At 38.0% G+C, this 22,062-nt stretch overlaps 3 non-coding genes and 4 pseudogenes across 3 annotated transcripts; all 7 read left to right on the top strand.

The window, feature by feature from the left end:
- Positions 1-1,012: 1,012 nt before the first annotated feature.
- Positions 1,013-1,120, top strand: LOC149769031 (U2 spliceosomal RNA; annotated as a pseudogene).
- A 5,256-nt stretch (positions 1,121-6,376) lies between these two features.
- LOC149769030 (U2 spliceosomal RNA) lies at positions 6,377-6,573 on the top strand. The gene has a single exon (XR_016419509.1). It is a non-coding gene; the product is annotated as a U2 spliceosomal RNA (small nuclear RNA).
- Positions 6,574-7,885: 1,312 nt separating this feature from the next.
- LOC149769029 (U2 spliceosomal RNA) lies at positions 7,886-7,993 on the top strand (annotated as a pseudogene).
- A 5,255-nt stretch (positions 7,994-13,248) lies between these two features.
- On the top strand, positions 13,249-13,445 carry LOC149769028 (U2 spliceosomal RNA). The gene has a single exon (XR_016419508.1). It is a non-coding gene; the product is annotated as a U2 spliceosomal RNA (small nuclear RNA).
- A 1,301-nt stretch (positions 13,446-14,746) lies between these two features.
- LOC149769027 (U2 spliceosomal RNA) lies at positions 14,747-14,854 on the top strand (annotated as a pseudogene).
- Positions 14,855-20,110: 5,256 nt separating this feature from the next.
- LOC149769026 (U2 spliceosomal RNA) lies at positions 20,111-20,307 on the top strand. The gene has a single exon (XR_016419507.1). It is a non-coding gene; the product is annotated as a U2 spliceosomal RNA (small nuclear RNA).
- Positions 20,308-21,608: 1,301 nt separating this feature from the next.
- LOC149769025 (U2 spliceosomal RNA) lies at positions 21,609-21,716 on the top strand (annotated as a pseudogene).
- The last annotated feature ends 346 nt before the right edge of the window (positions 21,717-22,062 follow it).

The following is a 22,062-nucleotide window of genomic DNA, read 5'->3' as shown; positions in this document are numbered from 1 at the left end:
TCTGATCTTTCTCCATTTCAGATGCCACTAATTTAGAACGGAGGACTGACAATTCACTTGTGACTATGCTACACTCGACGATTTCTAGTTCAACAAATGAACACCGTAAGTACACGGACGACACTGTCCCTTCCTAACTCCGGCAATTTCTTCCAATGCATCGCTAGCTAGCTCATTCAGCTGTGTTCCTTGCAATATTCACTTAAAAGGGGCGATGTTTTCATGTCATTTCCAATGGAATACAAGCGCTTTGATTCAGATGGATTTTTCATCGACAGTGGCCTTGATAGGAGTCAGAGAGGATGCTTACGACTGGCTACCATGGCCCGCGCATGAGCAGATGGGTGAAAATTGGACTGTTTTTTTTTTTTTTTTTTTTTTTTTTTGGCCATTGGATTTAAATGTTTGAGGGCATTAGTTAATCAGTCGTTGGTCAAGTTAGGTGAGGTCTGCTATACAACAACAATCAGGTCGTGTTTAATCCGGACAAAATGTGCGAACCTGCAAACGCCGATTTGTTGAGTAAGGAAAATCGGGACTCCCAATTGCCTTGTATTGCGGCCTTTCTCTGATGTATTTTCTAATGTGCGTAGAAGGTCTACCTTACTTGATAGCACTGTCAAGTTACGTCTTTCTTCTTCTCTCTAACAACACCCGCTTGGGTCCATCGATCGTGAACTGTGATGACGTCATGACGCTAAACTACGTCTCAATGATTAAGCTGAACAGTTGGAAGAGGGCCAATTTCCGAAGCCGACGTTGCACTACAGTACTCACGTTTTACATTAGAGTAACATCAAAATGTCCTAGAAATGACATCCTCCGTAGGAGTACCATACCATGATGAGGGGAGCACTATTGGAACGATGATAGCAGTGTCATTGTTGAGAATATGGCCAGGACGATAGGAACTGGTGGGCCTAAATAATTATATCGGTTGGATGATCAGAAGATAATTTAGGACTTGTTCAAAAAATGTTATATATAAAACTTTGAAAATGATCGATACTTTATCGCTTCTCGGCCTTTTGGCTAAGATCAAAGTGTAGTATCTGTTCTTATCAGCGATCTACCACGACTGTGTGTTATTCTTTTGGATTTTAATTGTGCATTATCCTTTTGGATTTCGAAATGTATCGCCATTTGGAAGTAAACCTGGAAAAATACATCGAGCCAGACATCTTCTTTCGGACCGTTAGGGTCGACGGCCGACTTCAAAGAGAAGACGCCATGAGGAAGCTTGAAGCAGCTGGTATCAATCACAACGACATCAAAGGAATGTATAGAGAGGGGGAGAATGCTCCATGGTGCGTAGTTCTCACCAGCAAGGAAAAAGCTAGAAATTGTAAAGGCGACGGTATCCGGTATATCGCACGCCAAATTGTCGAGTTACGTATCCACTGGCTGCCATTATATATATCTGACAATATAATCCATGACGTTTTGAAAGAATTTGGAACAATTTTAGATATACAGAGAGAAAACACCTTACTCGCCAAGGAATGCCTAGTGGAGAATGGAACCCGATTGGTGAAATTGGAAACCACAGAAATCGACATCAAACATATACCGCACATCATTTCACTAGGCACCATAGGCATGCTTATTACCATGAAGGGCCGTCCCCCCCTATGCCTGAAATGCCGACAATGCGGCCACTTGAGAAAAGATTGTCCCCAAAAGGGACCATCGTACGCTACTGCAGCCTCCTTAAACACCAATAAACCGCAAGCATCCAAAACCACAACACCCGCTGCAACAGGTAACACACCGACACCAGCACCTCCATCGACAACATCGACAACACCTGCTACCACCAGTACATCAACTTCAACACCCCCTGCCATTCCTACGCCTTCAGTAGCGCCCCCATCGACAACACCACCTGAAGAAATGGAGACTCCAATTGAAGAAAACCCACCTACATCAACTAATGACAAACGAGAACTGTTTGACCTCGAAGAATATAAGTGGACGGTCGTAACGAATAAAAAAGCGAGAACACAATCAAACCAGAGTGAAGAGAGTGAAATGTTTTCCTAACACCCCCATTGAACACACCGTCAACGCTTAACCGACCTAGGACTGTACAAGGACTTTTGAATGCGCCCCCATGGATCAGTACAAGACCAAGACTGCCTTATGGACTATGATTTTGAACTGTGGACTCTCATATTCAGGCTACGGCCTGTTAACCTTTCACTCAAGTTTGTTTTTTCTTATTTCGCAAATGCTTTGGAATTGTGTAATTCGGATTCATGTGCTTCACGGTATGGTCTCACTACATTTTCCCCATCACTACTCCCTATCAATCGATCTTTCATTTTCATTCATTGTTATACCTCCATGTTATTTTCTCTCCTTCCTTTTCGATTTCTACATTTTCCCTATCAACCACACCCTACTCCTCATTTCCACCCACATTAGGAATATTTCTAATATGTATATCATGGTCGCCATATTCTCATCTGTAGAAGCCCTCATCATACTTAACCATGTACGCACCAATATTATTATACAACACAATGGCTCAGAACATTAATATTATTAGTCTTAATTGCAATGGGCTCCGTCTAAATACTTGTAGCAAATTACATGAAATTGATCTTTTAATAAAATTATACCATATCGATATTCTAATCCTGCAAGAAACTCACATTGATAACCAATCCTCAGCCAAAGATATTCAAACTAAATTAAGATGCCACAATGCCATTTGGAGCTTTGGCACAAATAGATCATGCGGAGTAGTTTTACTAAATTTTAACATTCAAATAGACTTTTCTAAATTTGACACAGACTTTGATGGTCGATTCATTTGCCTTGATCTAATATTTAATACTACTCCATATCGTATTATTAATATATATGCCCCGAATTCCGACTCTACGAAAAACGAGTTCTTTAATACACTGTACCCCTTTTTGGCCGGGCAACATAACCTTATATTAGCTGGAGATTTCAACTGTGTCACAAATTCCAAATTAGATAGAATCGGAAGTTTAGACGAATATAACGACCTTGCAATTCGAAATCTGAAAACCATAATTTCTGAATTCCACCTAACTGATGCTTTTCGCCACCTCCATCCGTCTCATAAAACATATACATGGTATAAATTCTCTAAAGACCCATCCCTTGCTACCTTAGCCAGTAGGATTGATCGGTTTTATGTTTCAAACAGAATCAAAGATTATATTTTACACGCACAAATTGTTCCATTTTCCCAATCCGACCATGACGCGGTTTTTCTATCCCTGTCTTGTAATTCTTCTATCAACTTCGGTAAAGGCTACTGGAAATGCAACAATTCACTCCTAAGGCACACCGCTTTACGAACTCTCATCACTGGATTGTGTGAAAGAGAGTTCAGGTTTCATACTTTTACTTTAACATTTTGGGATGAACTGAAAACAAAAATTAAAGAGGAACTTATTCGTTATTCCAAAGACTATTCAAAACTCAAGTATTCAGAGTTAAAACGATTGAAGAAAACGTATTACTGTCTGAGAAATGAATATAATACGAACAGTAACCCTGACTATCTCAACGAATTACTTGAACTGTCTATGAAAATGAAAGAAATCCATAATGAATATTACCAAGGCTCTATTATTCGAAGCAAAGCCAAAATACTCGACAATAATGAAAAACCTAGTAAATTCTTTTATCAAACTGAAAATAAACGAGGTGAGAAAAAATGTATTAACGAGATTCAACACAACAATATTTCTTATAAGTCTAGTTCAGACATTCTATCATGTTTTCAACAGTTCTATTCTGATTTATTTACCAACGAACCAATCGATGAAACTCTGTTTGAAGAATTTCTTCGTGATCTACCACACATAACTGAAGCTGAAAATGAATTCCTTGTAGGACCCATCACTAAAGACGAAATATGGCTATCTATTAACGGCATGAAGAATGATAAATCTCCCGGACCAGACGGTCTGTCAAAAGAGTTTTATGTCACCTTTTTTGACATTCTTGGCGAAAAACTTACCAAACTTTATAACATGATATTTGATGCCAGTACCTTAACAGATTCTCAAAAGCTCTCGTATATCACTCTTCTTTGTAAAGACCCTCAAAACCCGACCAATATGAAAAACTGGAGACCTATCTCACTACTTAACGTAGACTATAAAATCCTTTCCAAGATTATCAGCAATCGCCTCAGTAAAGTAATGTCAACAATTATTCATTTGGACCAAACCTGCGGAATCAAAGGTCGCTCTATATTTGACAACGGCCATCTAATCCGAAATATCTATGATTATATAGACCAAAAACAACTACAATGTGCCTTTATTTGCCTAGACCAAGAAAAAGCCTTTGACGGGGTGAACTACTCCTTTATGATGAAAACCTTAGAATCTTTTGGATTTCACGCTGATTTTATCAAATGGATTTCTATACTTTACACTGACATATCCTCCTCCGTCATCGTTAACAATCACATTTCAGAACCTTTCTCTATTTTACGAGGGGTTAGACAAGGCTGTAGTCTCTCCCCCCTTCTATATGTGCTAACTTATGAACCTTTTGCAGTCAAAATAAGGTCGGATACTGAAATTATTGGAATAAATATACCTGGTACTACGGAGACCTGCAAAATCTCCCTTTACGCAGATGACAGCACAGGATTTTGTTGCACCGACAAATCCATTGAGAAGTATCTCTTCTGGGCAGAAACATATTCAAAAACCTCTGGCGCCAAAATAAACTTTAGTAAATCAAATGGGATGTTTTTAGGAAAATGGAAATCTCGCAGTGATCATCCTTTCGGTATATCCTGGATTTACAAACAAAAAATAGTTGGTTTTCTTTTTGGACACAATTTAACACATGACGACTACTGGCATACCAGCTCAGCTCACCTCCAAAATACCTTGCACCTTTATAAAAGCCGAAAATTATCCCTTATTTCAAAGTCTAATATTGTCAATCTTCTCTCTTGCAGTAAAATTTGGTACACTGCCACTGTTATAGATTTGTCCAAACATTATATTACACTCATGAATAGAAATATATTCACTTATTTATGGGACTCTACTTTCGAACCCCTGGCCCGTGCTGTCTGTTATAATCCTTTTAAAAAGGGTGGTTTAAACATCACAAATATCGAATGTAAATTAAGAGCACTAAGACTACAGCACATGCAAAAATTACTTGATGACAACTACAACGCCAAGTGGAAGTTTTTCCCAAGATATTGGATCGGATTGCAATTAAGGACGTATAACCCCAAATTAAGTTTAAATATATACACACACACTCTATACGCTCCCCAATTTTACAAAAATTGTTTAAATATCCTTAAAGATTTCACAGAAAAGAACCCCAGTTTTGCTTTTGGCACTGCCCCCACCAAAACCTTTTATCAATTAAACCTGAAAAATTTCGTTCTAGAACCAAAAATCCACAAACTTTACACTATCGATTTCACTATGGTATGGAAAAATTTACACAATCAATTCCTCGACCCAATCACCAGAGATGTGTGTTTTAAAACCATTCACGATATTTTACCAGTAAATTACAACATGTTCCTCAAGAATATTTCCAAGTCCAAGCTGTGCACGTTTTGCGGCGACATCGAAACAACAGATCACTTATTTTTTGAATGTGAGTTGGTATACCCGCTACAACGCCTTGTAATTAAATGGATCAAACAACTGTCACGAAATTCATTCAACACCTTCTATTCATTCTTAAAATTCGGTGTTCTCCCTAAAGAAGCTTCGTTCCCAGAGCCAGAATTCGAAAACCTTTGCCTCCTCTTATCAGCTGAATACAAATATGTCATCTGGTGCAAACGTGTTCGTGCCTATTTTTATAAGGAATCTGTCACATCCAACACCCTTCTCAACTTCTTCCTTAACCGACTAAAGTGTAGAATACGAGCCGATTTTCATAGATATCATGTCGTAGAATTTCTTGACAGATGGTGCCTGGCAGGCCTTTTCTGTTCGCTATACAACTTTGAATTAGTTATTGATTTAAGTCTGTGACGATAATAAACCATTAAATCCAATCTCACACGAACCTTACATGTGTAAATATGTATGTACGTTAATTATTTATAATTCCTATATTTCAAGCATGCATAATTATGTTTGTATCATACTTGTAACACATATAATTGTTCATTCGTACAGATCTACATCACTTCAGATATCTACATTGTAATTTTTTTTTTTTTTTTTTTCTTTCATATGCACCATCCTATTGTGTTTTTACATGTATATCAATGTGAAGGACAGTGTGTCTGGGTGTATGTAAGTGTGCAGGAGTAAGTGTTAGTCCAACGCTTACTTTTTATTTATTTATGGTGTAAGCTGATACATGTAATTATTTGTATTTTGTTATCATCTATTTGTATCAATAAACAATTATGAAAATTAAAAAAAGTATCTGTTCTTATCAGCTTAATATCTGATACGTCCCCCATTGGGGGACTTCGATATTAAACTGATTTTTGGAACTGGGTGAGATGTCAGGGGCTTGCTCCGCTCTCGCCACGGGTTGGCCCGGTATTGCAGTACCTCCGGGATTGGCCCACTCCCCATGGGGAGTAATGAAAACAACTAACAATAATAAATCCATCTACACCTAAGTTGCTATTTAAGATTCCAAACTTTCAGGCATTTACTTTTTGTAATTTGTAGGGGTTTATTATTATCATTATTAATCGTAATTTTAATAATAACAATAATAATAATAATATTATTATTATTATTATTATTATTATCATTATTATTATTATTATTGTGAAGGGACTCAGGACCAATTGACACCAGCTGAAGGCTAGATGATATCTTAATGTCTTGTAACCTAAACTCGTATGCGGAGGCCAATTTCTCATGGTCTGATCTTTCTCCATTTCAGATGCCACTAATTTAGAACGGAGGACTGACAATTCACTTGTGACTATGCTACACTCGACGATTTCTAGTTCAACAAATGAACACCGTAAGTACACGGACGACACTGTCCCTTCCTAACTCCGGCAATTTCTTCCAATGCATCGCTAGCTAGCTCATTCAGCTGTGTTCCTTGCAATATTCACTTAAAAGGGGCGATGTTTTCATGTCATTTCCAATGGAATACAAGCGCTTTGATTCAGGTGGATTTTTCATCGACAGTGGCCTTGATAGGAGTCAGAGAGGATGCTTACGACTGGCTACCATGGCCCGCGCATGAGCAGATGGGTGAAAATTGGACTGTTTTTTTTTTTTTTTTTTTTTTTTTTTGGCCATTGGATTTAAATGTTTGAGGGCATTAGTTAATCAGTCGTTGGTCAAGTTAGGTGAGGTCTGCTATACAACAACAATCAGGTCGTGTTTAATCCGGACAAAATGTGCGAACCTGCAAACGCCGATTTGTTGAGTAAGGAAAATCGGGACTCCCAATTGCCTTGTATTGCGGCCTTTCTCTGATGTATTTTCTAATGTGCGTAGAAGGTCTACCTTACTTGATAGCACTGTCAAGTTACGTCTTTCTTCTTCTCTCTAACAACACCCGCTTGGGTCCATCGATCGTGAACTGTGATGACGTCATGACGCTAAACTACGTCTCAATGATTAAGCTGAACAGTTGGAAGAGGGCCAATTTCCGAAGCCGACGTTGCACTACAGTACTCACGTTTTACATTAGAGTAACATCAAAATGTCCTAGAAATGACATCCTCCGTAGGAGTACCATACCATGATGAGGGGAGCACTATTGGAACGATGATAGCAGTGTCATTGTTGAGAATATGGCCAGGACGATAGGAACTGGTGGGCCTAAATAATTATATCGGTTGGATGATCAGAAGATAATTTAGGACTTGTTCAAAAAATGTTATATATAAAACTTTGAAAATGATCGATACTTTATCGCTTCTCGGCCTTTTGGCTAAGATCAAAGTGTAGTATCTGTTCTTATCAGCGATCTACCACGACTGTGTGTTATTCTTTTGGATTTTAATTGTGCATTATCCTTTTGGATTTCGAAATGTATCGCCATTTGGAAGTAAACCTGGAAAAATACATCGAGCCAGACATCTTCTTTCGGACCGTTAGGGTCGACGGCCGACTTCAAAGAGAAGACGCCATGAGGAAGCTTGAAGCAGCTGGTATCAATCACAACGACATCAAAGGAATGTATAGAGAGGGGGAGAATGCTCCATGGTGCGTAGTTCTCACCAGCAAGGAAAAAGCTAGAAATTGTAAAGGCGACGGTATCCGGTATATCGCACGCCAAATTGTCGAGTTACGTATCCACTGGCTGCCATTATATATATCTGACAATATAATCCATGACGTTTTGAAAGAATTTGGAACAATTTTAGATATACAGAGAGAAAACACCTTACTCGCCAAGGAATGCCTAGTGGAGAATGGAACCCGATTGGTGAAATTGGAAACCACAGAAATCGACATCAAACATATACCGCACATCATTTCACTAGGCACCATAGGCATGCTTATTACCATGAAGGGCCGTCCCCCCCTATGCCTGAAATGCCGACAATGCGGCCACTTGAGAAAAGATTGTCCCCAAAAGGGACCATCGTACGCTACTGCAGCCTCCTTAAACACCAATAAACCGCAAGCATCCAAAACCACAACACCCGCTGCAACAGGTAACACACCGACACCAGCACCTCCATCGACAACATCGACAACACCTGCTACCACCAGTACATCAACTTCAACACCCCCTGCCATTCCTACGCCTTCAGTAGCGCCCCCATCGACAACACCACCTGAAGAAATGGAGACTCCAATTGAAGAAAACCCACCTACATCAACTAATGACAAACGAGAACTGTTTGACCTCGAAGAATATAAGTGGACGGTCGTAACGAATAAAAAAGCGAGAACACAATCAAACCAGAGTGAAGAGAGTGAAATGTTTTCCTAACACCCCCATTGAACACACCGTCAACGCTTAACCGACCTAGGACTGTACAAGGACTTTTGAATGCGCCCCCATGGATCAGTACAAGACCAAGACTGCCTTATGGACTATGATTTTGAACTGTGGACTCTCATATTCAGGCTACGGCCTGTTAACCTTTCACTCAAGTTTGTTTTTTCTTATTTCGCAAATGCTTTGGAATTGTGTAATTCGGATTCATGTGCTTCACGGTATGGTCTCACTACATTTTCCCCATCACTACTCCCTATCAATCGATCTTTCATTTTCATTCATTGTTATACCTCCATGTTATTTTCTCTCCTTCCTTTTCGATTTCTACATTTTCCCTATCAACCACACCCTACTCCTCATTTCCACCCACATTAGGAATATTTCTAATATGTATATCATGGTCGCCATATTCTCATCTGTAGAAGCCCTCATCATACTTAACCATGTACGCACCAATATTATTATACAACACAATGGCTCAGAACATTAATATTATTAGTCTTAATTGCAATGGGCTCCGTCTAAATACTTGTAGCAAATTACATGAAATTGATCTTTTAATAAAATTATACCATATCGATATTCTAATCCTGCAAGAAACTCACATTGATAACCAATCCTCAGCCAAAGATATTCAAACTAAATTAAGATGCCACAATGCCATTTGGAGCTTTGGCACAAATAGATCATGCGGAGTAGTTTTACTAAATTTTAACATTCAAATAGACTTTTCTAAATTTGACACAGACTTTGATGGTCGATTCATTTGCCTTGATCTAATATTTAATACTACTCCATATCGTATTATTAATATATATGCCCCGAATTCCGACTCTACGAAAAACGAGTTCTTTAATACACTGTACCCCTTTTTGGCCGGGCAACATAACCTTATATTAGCTGGAGATTTCAACTGTGTCACAAATTCCAAATTAGATAGAATCGGAAGTTTAGACGAATATAACGACCTTGCAATTCGAAATCTGAAAACCATAATTTCTGAATTCCACCTAACTGATGCTTTTCGCCACCTCCATCCGTCTCATAAAACATATACATGGTATAAATTCTCTAAAGACCCATCCCTTGCTACCTTAGCCAGTAGGATTGATCGGTTTTATGTTTCAAACAGAATCAAAGATTATATTTTACACGCACAAATTGTTCCATTTTCCCAATCCGACCATGACGCGGTTTTTCTATCCCTGTCTTGTAATTCTTCTATCAACTTCGGTAAAGGCTACTGGAAATGCAACAATTCACTCCTAAGGCACACCGCTTTACGAACTCTCATCACTGGATTGTGTGAAAGAGAGTTCAGGTTTCATACTTTTACTTTAACATTTTGGGATGAACTGAAAACAAAAATTAAAGAGGAACTTATTCGTTATTCCAAAGACTATTCAAAACTCAAGTATTCAGAGTTAAAACGATTGAAGAAAACGTATTACTGTCTGAGAAATGAATATAATACGAACAGTAACCCTGACTATCTCAACGAATTACTTGAACTGTCTATGAAAATGAAAGAAATCCATAATGAATATTACCAAGGCTCTATTATTCGAAGCAAAGCCAAAATACTCGACAATAATGAAAAACCTAGTAAATTCTTTTATCAAACTGAAAATAAACGAGGTGAGAAAAAATGTATTAACGAGATTCAACACAACAATATTTCTTATAAGTCTAGTTCAGACATTCTATCATGTTTTCAACAGTTCTATTCTGATTTATTTACCAACGAACCAATCGATGAAACTCTGTTTGAAGAATTTCTTCGTGATCTACCACACATAACTGAAGCTGAAAATGAATTCCTTGTAGGACCCATCACTAAAGACGAAATATGGCTATCTATTAACGGCATGAAGAATGATAAATCTCCCGGACCAGACGGTCTGTCAAAAGAGTTTTATGTCACCTTTTTTGACATTCTTGGCGAAAAACTTACCAAACTTTATAACATGATATTTGATGCCAGTACCTTAACAGATTCTCAAAAGCTCTCGTATATCACTCTTCTTTGTAAAGACCCTCAAAACCCGACCAATATGAAAAACTGGAGACCTATCTCACTACTTAACGTAGACTAAAAATCCTTTCCAAGATTATCAGCAATCGCCTCAGTAAAGTAATGTCAACAATTATTCATTTGGACCAAACCTGCGGAATCAAAGGTCGCTCTATATTTGACAACGGCCATCTAATCCGAAATATCTATGATTATATAGACCAAAAACAACTACAATGTGCCTTTATTTGCCTAGACCAAGAAAAAGCCTTTGACGGGGTGAACTACTCCTTTATGATGAAAACCTTAGAATCTTTTGGATTTCACGCTGATTTTATCAAATGGATTTCTATACTTTACACTGACATATCCTCCTCCGTCATCGTTAACAATCACATTTCAGAACCTTTCTCTATTTTACGAGGGGTTAGACAAGGCTGTAGTCTCTCCCCCCTTCTATATGTGCTAACTTATGAACCTTTTGCAGTCAAAATAAGGTCGGATACTGAAATTATTGGAATAAATATACCTGGTACTACGGAGACCTGCAAAATCTCCCTTTACGCAGATGACAGCACAGGATTTTGTTGCACCGACAAATCCATTGAGAAGTATCTCTTCTGGGCAGAAACATATTCAAAAACCTCTGGCGCCAAAATAAACTTTAGTAAATCAAATGGGATGTTTTTAGGAAAATGGAAATCTCGCAGTGATCATCCTTTCGGTATATCCTGGATTTACAAACAAAAAATAGTTGGTTTTCTTTTTGGACACAATTTAACACATGACGACTACTGGCATACCAGCTCAGCTCACCTCCAAAATACCTTGCACCTTTATAAAAGCCGAAAATTATCCCTTATTTCAAAGTCTAATATTGTCAATCTTCTCTCTTGCAGTAAAATTTGGTACACTGCCACTGTTATAGATTTGTCCAAACATTATATTACACTCATGAATAGAAATATGTTCACTTATTTATGGGACTCTACTTTCGAACCCCTGGCCCGTGCTGTCTGTTATAATCCTTTTAAAAAGGGTGGTTTAAACATCACAAATATCGAATGTAAATTAAGAGCACTAAGACTACAGCACATGCAAAAATTACTTGATGACAACTACAACGCCAAGTGGAAGTTTTTCCCAAGATATTGGATCGGATTGCAATTAAGGACGTATAACCCCAAATTAAGTTTAAATATATACACACACACTCTATACGCTCCCCAATTTTACAAAAATTGTTTAAATATCCTTAAAGATTTCACAGAAAAGAACCCCAGTTTTGCTTTTGGCACTGCCCCCACCAAAACCTTTTATCAATTAAACCTGAAAAATTTCGTTCTAGAACCAAAAATCCACAAACTTTACACTATCGATTTCACTATGGTATGGAAAAATTTACACAATCAATTCCTCGACCCAATCACCAGAGATGTGTGTTTTAAAACCATTCACGATATTTTACCAGTAAATTACAACATGTTCCTCAAGAATATTTCCAAGTCCAAGCTGTGCACGTTTTGCGGCGACATCGAAACAACAGATCACTTATTTTTTTAATGTGAGTTGGTATACCCGCTACAACGCCTTGTAATTAAATGGATCAAACAACTGTCACGAAATTCATTCAACACCTTCTATTCATTCTTAAAATTCGGTGTTCTCCCTAAAGAAGCTTCGTTCCCAGAGCCAGAATTCGAAAACCTTTGCCTCCTCTTATCAGCTGAATACAAATATGTCATCTGGTGCAAACGTGTTCGTGCCTATTTTTATAAGGAATCTGTCACATCCAACACCCTTCTCAACTTCTTCCTTAACCGACTAAAGTGTAGAATACGAGCCGATTTTCATAGATATCATGTCGTAGAATTTCTTGACAGATGGTGCCTGGCAGGCCTTTTCTGTTCGCTATACAACTTTGAATTAGTTATTGATTTAAGTCTGTGACGATAATAAACCATTAAATCCAATCTCACACGAACCTTACATGTGTAAATATGTATGTACGTTAATTATTTATAATTCCTATATTTCAAGCATGCATAATTATGTTTGTATCATACTTGTAACACATATAATTGTTCATTCGTACAGATCTACATCACTTCAGATATCTACATTGTAATTTTTTTTTTTTTTTTTTTCTTTCATATGCACCATCCTATTGTGTTTTTACATGTATATCAATGTGAAGGACAGTGTGTCTGGGTGTATGTAAGTGTGCAGGAGTAAGTGTTAGTCCAACGCTTACTTTTTATTTATTTATGGTGTAAGCTGATACATGTAATTATTTGTATTTTGTTATCATCTATTTGTATCAATAAACAATTATGAAAATTAAAAAAAGTATCTGTTCTTATCAGCTTAATATCTGATACGTCCCCCATTGGGGGACTTCGATATTAAACTGATTTTTGGAACTGGGTGAGATGTCAGGGGCTTGCTCCGCTCTCGCCACGGGTTGGCCCGGTATTGCAGTACCTCCGGGATTGGCCCACTCCCCATGGGGAGTAATGAAAACAACTAACAATAATAAATCCATCTACACCTAAGTTGCTATTTAAGATTCCAAACTTTCAGGCATTTACTTTTTGTAATTTGTAGGGGTTTATTATTATCATTATTAATCTTAATTTTAATAATAATAATATTATTATTATTATTATTATTATTATCATTATTATTATTATTATTGTGAAGGGACTCAGGACCAATTGACACCAGCTGAAGGCTAGATGATATCTTAATGTCTTGTAACCTAAACTCGTATGCGGAGGCCAATTTCTCATGGTCTGATCTTTCTCCATTTCAGATGCCACTAATTTAGAACGGAGGACTGACAATTCACTTGTGACTATGCTACACTCGACGATTTCTAGTTCAACAAATGAACACCGTAAGTACACGGACGACACTGTCCCTTCCTAACTCCGGCAATTTCTTCCAATGCATCGCTAGCTAGCTCATTCAGCTGTGTTCCTTGCAATATTCACTTAAAAGGGGCGATGTTTTCATGTCATTTCCAATGGAATACAAGCGCTTTGATTCAGGTGGATTTTTCATCGACAGTGGCCTTGATAGGAGTCAGAGAGGATGCTTACGAGTGGCTACCATGGCCCGCGCATGAGCAGATGGGTGAAAATTGGACTGTTTTTTTTTTTTTTTTTTTTTTTTTTTTGGCCATTGGATTTAAATGTTTGAGGGCATTAGTTAATCAGTCGTTGGTCAAGTTAGGTGAGGTCTGCTATACAACAACAATCAGGTCGTGTTTAATCCGGACAAAATGTGCGAACCTGCAAACGCCGATTTGTTGAGTAAGGAAAATCGGGACTCCCAATTGCCTTGTATTGCGGCCTTTCTCTGATGTATTTTCTAATGTGCGTAGAAGGTCTACCTTACTTGATAGCACTGTCAAGTTACGTCTTTCTTCTTCTCTCTAACAACACCCGCTTGGGTCCATCGATCGTGAACTGTGATGACGTCATGACGCTAAACTACGTCTCAATGATTAAGCTGAACAGTTGGAAGAGGGCCAATTTCCGAAGCCGACGTTGCACTACAGTACTCACGTTTTACATTAGAGTAACATCAAAATGTCCTAGAAATGACATCCTCCGTAGGAGTACCATACCATGATGAGGGGAGCACTATTGGAACGATGATAGCAGTGTCATTGTTGAGAATATGGCCAGGACGATAGGAACTGGTGGGCCTAAATAATTATATCGGTTGGATGATCAGAAGATAATTTAGGACTTGTTCAAAAAATGTTATATATAAAACTTTGAAAATGATCGATACTTTATCGCTTCTCGGCCTTTTGGCTAAGATCAAAGTGTAGTATCTGTTCTTATCAGCGATCTACCACGACTGTGTGTTATTCTTTTGGATTTTAATTGTGCATTATCCTTTTGGATTTCGAAATGTATCGCCATTTGGAAGTAAACCTGGAAAAATACATCGAGCCAGACATCTTCTTTCGGACCGTTAGGGTCGACGGCCGACTTCAAAGAGAAGACGCCATGAGGAAGCTTGAAGCAGCTGGTATCAATCACAACGACATCAAAGGAATGTATAGAGAGGGGGAGAATGCTCCATGGTGCGTAGTTCTCACCAGCAAGGAAAAAGCTAGAAATTGTAAAGGCGACGGTATCCGGTATATCGCACGCCAAATTGTCGAGTTACGTATCCACTGGCTGCCATTATATATATCTGACAATATAATCCATGACGTTTTGAAAGAATTTGGAACAATTTTAGATATACAGAGAGAAAACACCTTACTCGCCAAGGAATGCCTAGTGGAGAATGGAACCCGATTGGTGAAATTGGAAACCACAGAAATCGACATCAAACATATACCGCACATCATTTCACTAGGCACCATAGGCATGCTTATTACCATGAAGGGCCGTCCCCCCCTATGCCTGAAATGCCGACAATGCGGCCACTTGAGAAAAGATTGTCCCCAAAAGGGACCATCGTACGCTACTGCAGCCTCCTTAAACACCAATAAACCGCAAGCATCCAAAACCACAACACCCGCTGCAACAGGTAACACACCGACACCAGCACCTCCATCGACAACATCGACAACACCTGCTACCACCAGTACATCAACTTCAACACCCCCTGCCATTCCTACGCCTTCAGTAGCGCCCCCATCGACAACACCACCTGAAGAAATGGAGACTCCAATTGAAGAAAACCCACCTACATCAACTAATGACAAACGAGAACTGTTTGACCTCGAAGAATATAAGTGGACGGTCGTAACGAATAAAAAAGCGAGAACACAATCAAACCAGAGTGAAGAGAGTGAAATGTTTTCCTAACACCCCCATTGAACACACCGTCAACGCTTAACCGACCTAGGACTGTACAAGGACTTTTGAATGCGCCCCCATGGATCAGTACAAGACCAAGACTGCCTTATGGACTATGATTTTGAACTGTGGACTCTCATATTCAGGCTACGGCCTGTTAACCTTTCACTCAAGTTTGTTTTTTCTTATTTCGCAAATGCTTTGGAATTGTGTAATTCGGATTCATGTGCTTCACGGTATGGTCTCACTACATTTTCCCCATCACTACTCCCTATCAATCGATCTTTCATTTTCATTCATTGTTATACCTCCATGTTATTTTCTCTCCTTCCTTTTCGATTTCTACATTTTCCCTATCAACCACACCCTACTCCTCATTTCCACCCACATTAGGAATATTTCTAATATGTATATCATGGTCGCCATATTCTCATCTGTAGAAGCCCTCATCATACTTAACCATGTACGCACCAATATTATTATACAACACAATGGCTCAGAACATTAATATTATTAGTCTTAATTGCAATGGGCTCCGTCTAAATACTTGTAGCAAATTACATGAAATTGATCTTTTAATAAAATTATACCATATCGATATTCTAATCCTGCAAGAAACTCACATTGATAACCAATCCTCAGCCAAAGATATTCAAACTAAATTAAGATGCCACAATGCCATTTGGAGCTTTGGCACAAATAGATCATGCGGAGTAGTTTTACTAAATTTTAACATTCAAATAGACTTTTCTAAATTTGACACAGACTTTGATGGTCGATTCATTTGCCTTGATCTAATATTTAATACTACTCCATATCGTATTATTAATATATATGCCCCGAATTCCGACTCTACGAAAAACGAGTTCTTTAATACACTGTACCCCTTTTTGGCCGGGCAACATAACCTTATATTAGCTGGAGATTTCAACTGTGTCACAAATTCCAAATTAGATAGAATCGGAAGTTTAGACGAATATAACGACCTTGCAATTCGAAATCTGAAAACCATAATTTCTGAATTCCACCTAACTGATGCTTTTCGCCACCTCCATCCGTCTCATAAAACATATACATGGTATAAATTCTCTAAAGACCCATCCCTTGCTACCTTAGCCAGTAGGATTGATCGGTTTTATGTTTCAAACAGAATCAAAGATTATATTTTACACGCACAAATTGTTCCATTTTCCCAATCCGACCATGACGCGGTTTTTCTATCCCTGTCTTGTAATTCTTCTATCAACTTCGGTAAAGGCTACTGGAAATGCAACAATTCACTCCTAAGGCACACCGCTTTACGAACTCTCATCACTGGATTGTGTGAAAGAGAGTTCAGGTTTCATACTTTTACTTTAACATTTTGGGATGAACTGAAAACAAAAATTAAAGAGGAACTTATTCGTTATTCCAAAGACTATTCAAAACTCAAGTATTCAGAGTTAAAACGATTGAAGAAAACGTATTACTGTCTGAGAAATGAATATAATACGAACAGTAACCCTGACTATCTCAACGAATTACTTGAACTGTCTATGAAAATGAAAGAAATCCATAATGAATATTACCAAGGCTCTATTATTCGAAGCAAAGCCAAAATACTCGACAATAATGAAAAACCTAGTAAATTCTTTTATCAAACTGAAAATAAACGAGGTGAGAAAAAATGTATTAACGAGATTCAACACAACAATATTTCTTATAAGTCTAGTTCAGACATTCTATCATGTTTTCAACAGTTCTATTCTGATTTATTTACCAACGAACCAATCGATGAAACTCTGTTTGAAGAATTTCTTCGTGATCTACCACACATAACTGAAGCTGAAAATGAATTCCTTGTAGGACCCATCACTAAAGACGAAATATGGCTATCTATTAACGGCATGAAGAATGATAAATCTCCCGGACCAGACGGTCTGTCAAAAGAGTTTTATGTCACCTTTTTTGACATTCTTGGCGAAAAACTTACCAAACTTTATAACATGATATTTGATGCCAGTACCTTAACAGATTCTCAAAAGCTCTCGTATATCACTCTTCTTTGTAAAGACCCTCAAAACCCGACCAATATGAAAAACTGGAGACCTATCTCACTACTTAACGTAGACTATAAAATCCTTTCCAAGATTATCAGCAATCGCCTCAGTAAAGTAATGTCAACAATTATTCATTTGGACCAAACCTGCGGAATCAAAGGTCGCTCTATATTTGACAACGGCCATCTAATCCGAAATATCTATGATTATATAGACCAAAAACAACTACAATGTGCCTTTATTTGCCTAGACCAAGAAAAAGCCTTTGACGGGGTGAACTACTCCTTTATGATGAAAACCTTAGAATCTTTTGGATTTCACGCTGATTTTATCAAATGGATTTCTATACTTTACACTGACATATCCTCCTCCGTCATCGTTAACAATCACATTTCAGAACCTTTCTCTATTTTACGAGGGGTTAGACAAGGCTGTAGTCTCTCCCCCCTTCTATATGTGCTAACTTATGAACCTTTTGCAGTCAAAATAAGGTCGGATACTGAAATTATTGGAATAAATATACCTGGTACTACGGAGACCTGCAAAATCTCCCTTTACGCAGATGACAGCACAGGATTTTGTTGCACCGACAAATCCATTGAGAAGTATCTCTTCTGGGCAGAAACATATTCAAAAACCTCTGGCGCCAAAATAAACTTTAGTAAATCAAATGGGATGTTTTTAGGAAAATGGAAATCTCGCAGTGATCATCCTTTCGGTATATCCTGGATTTACAAACAAAAAATAGTTGGTTTTCTTTTTGGACACAATTTAACACATGACGACTACTGGCATACCAGCTCAGCTCACCTCCAAAATACCTTGCACCTTTATAAAAGCCGAAAATTATCCCTTATTTCAAAGTCTAATATTGTCAATCTTCTCTCTTGCAGTAAAATTTGGTACACTGCCACTGTTATAGATTTGTCCAAACATTATATTACACTCATGAATAGAAATATGTTCACTTATTTATGGGACTCTACTTTCGAACCCCTGGCCCGTGCTGTCTGTTATAATCCTTTTAAAAAGGGTGGTTTAAACATCACAAATATCGAATGTAAATTAAGAGCACTAAGACTACAGCACATGCAAAAATTACTTGATGACAACTACAACGCCAAGTGGAAGTTTTTCCCAAGATATTGGATCGGATTGCAATTAAGGACGTATAACCCCAAATTAAGTTTAAATATATACACACACACTCTATACGCTCCCCAATTTTACAAAAATTGTTTAAATATCCTTAAAGATTTCACAGAAAAGAACCCCAGTTTTGCTTTTGGCACTGCCCCCACCAAAACCTTTTATCAATTAAACCTGAAAAATTTCGTTCTAGAACCAAAAATCCACAAACTTTACACTATCGATTTCACTATGGTATGGAAAAATTTACACAATCAATTCCTCGACCCAATCACCAGAGATGTGTGTTTTAAAACCATTCACGATATTTTACCAGTAAATTACAACATGTTCCTCAAGAATATTTCCAAGTCCAAGCTGTGCACGTTTTGCGGCGACATCGAAACAACAGATCACTTATTTTTTTAATGTGAGTTGGTATACCCGCTACAACGCCTTGTAATTAAATGGATCAAACAACTGTCACGAAATTCATTCAACACCTTCTATTCATTCTTAAAATTCGGTGTTCTCCCTAAAGAAGCTTCGTTCCCAGAGCCAGAATTCGAAAACCTTTGCCTCCTCTTATCAGCTGAATACAAATATGTCATCTGGTGCAAACGTGTTCGTGCCTATTTTTATAAGGAATCTGTCACATCCAACACCCTTCTCAACTTCTTCCTTAACCGACTAAAGTGTAGAATACGAGCCGATTTTCATAGATATCATGTCGTAGAATTTCTTGACAGATGGTGCCTGGCAGGCCTTTTCTGTTCGCTATACAACTTTGAATTAGTTATTGATTTAAGTCTGTGACGATAATAAACCATTAAATCCAATCTCACACGAACCTTACATGTGTAAATATGTATGTACGTTAATTATTTATAATTCCTATATTTCAAGCATGCATAATTATGTTTGTATCATACTTGTAACACATATAATTGTTCATTCGTACAGATCTACATCACTTCAGATATCTACATTGTAATTTTTTTTTTTTTTTTTTTCTTTCATATGCACCATCCTATTGTGTTTTTACATGTATATCAATGTGAAGGACAGTGTGTCTGGGTGTATGTAAGTGTGCAGGAGTAAGTGTTAGTCCAACGCTTACTTTTTATTTATTTATGGTGTAAGCTGATACATGTAATTATTTGTATTTTGTTATCATCTATTTGTATCAATAAACAATTATGAAAATTAAAAAAAGTATCTGTTCTTATCAGCTTAATATCTGATACGTCCCCCATTGGGGGACTTCGATATTAAACTGATTTTTGGAACTGGGTGAGATGTCAGGGGCTTGCTCCGCTCTCGCCACGGGTTGGCCCGGTATTGCAGTACCTCCGGGATTGGCCCACTCCCCATGGGGAGTAATGAAAACAACTAACAATAATAAATCCATCTACACCTAAGTTGCTATTTAAGATTCCAAACTTTCAGGCATTTACTTTTTGTAATTTGTAGGGGTTTATTATTATCATTATTAATCTTAATTTTAATAATAATAATATTATTATTATTATTATTATTATTATCATTATTATTATTATTATTGTGAAGGGACTCAGGACCAATTGACACCAGCTGAAGGCTAGATGATATCTTAATGTCTTGTAACCTAAACTCGTATGCGGAGGCCAATTTCTCATGGTCTGATCTTTCTCCATTTCAGATGCCACTAATTTAGAACGGAGGACTGACAATTCACTTGTGACTATGCTACACTCGACGATTTCTAGTTCAACAAATGAACACCGTAAGTACACGGACGACACTGTCCCTTCCTAACTCCGGCAATTTCTTCCAATGCATCGCTAGCTAGCTCATTCAGCTGTGTTCCTTGCAATATTCACTTAAAAGGGGCGATGTTTTCATGTCATTTCCAATGGAATACAAGCGCTTTGATTCAGGTGGATTTTTCATCGACAGTGGCCTTGATAGGAGTCAGAGAGGATGCTTACGAGTGGCTACCATGGCCCGCGCATGAGCAGATGGGTGAAAATTGGACTGTTTTTTTTTTTTTTTTTTTTTTTTTTTTGGCCATTGGATTTAAATTTTTGAGGGCATTAGTTAATCAGTCGTTGGTCAAGTTAGGTGAGGTCTGCTATACAACAACAATCAGGTCGTGTTTAATCCGGACAAAATGTGCGAACCTGCAAACGCCGATTTGTTGAGTAAGGAAAATCGGGACTCCCAATTGCCTTGTATTGCGGCCTTTCTCTGATGTATTTTCTAATGTGCGTAGAAGGTCTACCTTACTTGATAGCACTGTCAAGTTACGTCTTTCTTCTTCTCTCTAACAACACCCGCTTGGGTCCATCGATCGTGAACTGTGATGACGTCATGACGCTAAACTACGTCTCAATGATTAAGCTGAACAGTTGGAAGAGGGCCAATTTCCGAAGCCGACGTTGCACTACAGTACTCACGTTTTACATTAGAGTAACATCAAAATGTCCTAGAAATGACATCCTCCGTAGGAGTACCATACCATGATGAGGGGAGCACTATTGGAACGATGATAGCAGTGTCATTGTTGAGAATATGGCCAGGACGATAGGAACTGGTGGGCCTAAATAATTATATCGGTTGGATGATCAGAAGATAATTTAGGACTTGTTCAAAAAATGTTATATATAAAACTTTGAAAATGATCGATACTTTATCGCTTCTCGGCCTTTTGGCTAAGATCAAAGTGTAGTATCTGTTCTTATCAGCGATCTACCACGACTGTGTGTTATTCTTTTGGATTTTAATTGTGCATTATCCTTTTGGATTTCGAAATGTATCGCCATTTGGAAGTAAACCTGGAAAAATACATCGAGCCAGACATCTTCTTTCGGACCGTTAGGGTCGACGGCCGACTTCAAAGAGAAGACGCCATGAGGAAGCTTGAAGCAGCTGGTATCAATCACAACGACATCAAAGGAATGTATAGAGAGGGGGAGAATGCTCCATGGTGCGTAGTTCTCACCAGCAAGGAAAAAGCTAGAAATTGTAAAGGCGACGGTATCCGGTATATCGCACGCCAAATTGTCGAGTTACGTATCCACTGGCTGCCATTATATATATCTGACAATATAATCCATGACGTTTTGAAAGAATTTGGAACAATTTT

This window comes from Sinohyriopsis cumingii, unplaced genomic scaffold (assembly GCF_028554795.1).
Source record: "Sinohyriopsis cumingii isolate HCF-2022 unplaced genomic scaffold, ASM2855479v2 utg005003l, whole genome shotgun sequence".
Lineage (NCBI taxonomy): Eukaryota > Metazoa > Mollusca > Bivalvia > Unionida > Unionidae > Sinohyriopsis > Sinohyriopsis cumingii.
The sequence above is the reverse complement of the archived record's forward strand: the minus strand, read 5'-3'. Positions and strand labels throughout refer to the sequence as shown.